Source organism: Octopus bimaculoides, chromosome 16 (assembly GCF_001194135.2).
Source record: "Octopus bimaculoides isolate UCB-OBI-ISO-001 chromosome 16, ASM119413v2, whole genome shotgun sequence".
Taxonomy (NCBI): domain Eukaryota; kingdom Metazoa; phylum Mollusca; class Cephalopoda; order Octopoda; family Octopodidae; genus Octopus; species Octopus bimaculoides.
The window spans coordinates 53,497,128-53,498,414 of NC_068996.1; positions in this window are offsets into that span (position 1 = coordinate 53,497,128).

Below are 1,287 nucleotides of genomic sequence, written 5' to 3' on the forward strand. Positions count from 1 at the left end.
TTATATGCGCTTTGTTTCTCAGCCCCGATACTACAAACAATAAGGAAGATATGTACGAAGTAGATTCCTTGAGAAAGCAACAGTTTATCAGTGGACAATAATATTAGTTTGAAAGAATAGGAAGCAAAAAAACAAAACAAAAAGAAAAATTGTAGGAGGTGAAGAAGAAGAAGAAAAAATAGTGGTCGTGGCCTTTACAGGCCGTCTTATACTGGTGAGCTGATGCAGTTGATGTCTAACTCGAATAGTTTTTAGGTTGGTGTATATAAATGTATATAAAGCGTGGGCAGGGAGGGAATTGCTGAGGGTTGCATGTCTGGAAAGGCGGCTTGGGGGAGGGTAGACACAAAGCTGATGATGGGAGGAGAGATGGGTAGATGAAGTACATCGCTGATGGTGAAGAGAAATGAGACAGCGTTTATGTAGAACAGTGGCGAAATATACTGCGAGTGAATCTTTGCTTTATTAGATGAATGACCTGTTTTGTATGACGTCTAGAATGCTGCTGTGTGTAGCAGCAGCATCGCCATCTCAGACACGCCTGAAGTACTCAAATGTAGGTCACGTTTGACATTTGCAGAGATCTGCGACAGATCAGAGATAAGGCATAGTATTCAGAATAGAGTTTTGTTAATGTTTGTAAGATTGTCATTATAGGTCGGCAGATATAGGAAGATCATGCATACGCAGTAACATACAAGGTCGGAGCTGAATAATAACAATAATAATAATAATAATAATAATAATAATAATAATAATAATAATAATAATAAAAATAAATTCGTTTTATTGGCCACAAGGGCTAATATCAATTAAAAACATATAAGGACAAAGACAGGACGAAGGTTACAAAAGGTTTTGTCCGAAAAGGTAAGAAAGTTCGTCTAAACAGGAAGAAAACGGAGAAAGATATAATAAATAAATAGATAAATAAATAGATAAATAAATAAGTAGAACTCCCAAAGGGGGAGGCGCTTCGAAAAAGGAAAGGTTACACGTGGAAAAACCCATAAAACCACGGGAGCCTGGTCAGATAAAATAAGAAATGGGTATAGAGCCCTTTCTCCTTTTACATGACCTTTTTTTTTCTTTTTTTTTTCTACAGGTGTATTCTCAGAATTGGTCCGTTTATACTGGCCATTCTTCCAACAGTCACCCATCTTTCAACGAATTTGCTATGAGACAGCACTTCCCTCTCTACTCTCATCTTCCTTTTCAAGTGGAACTTGAAAAAGTTGATGAGGCCTTGGCCAAAGAGGAAAGTGTCTGTCTTTAGCCCTTTCAAAC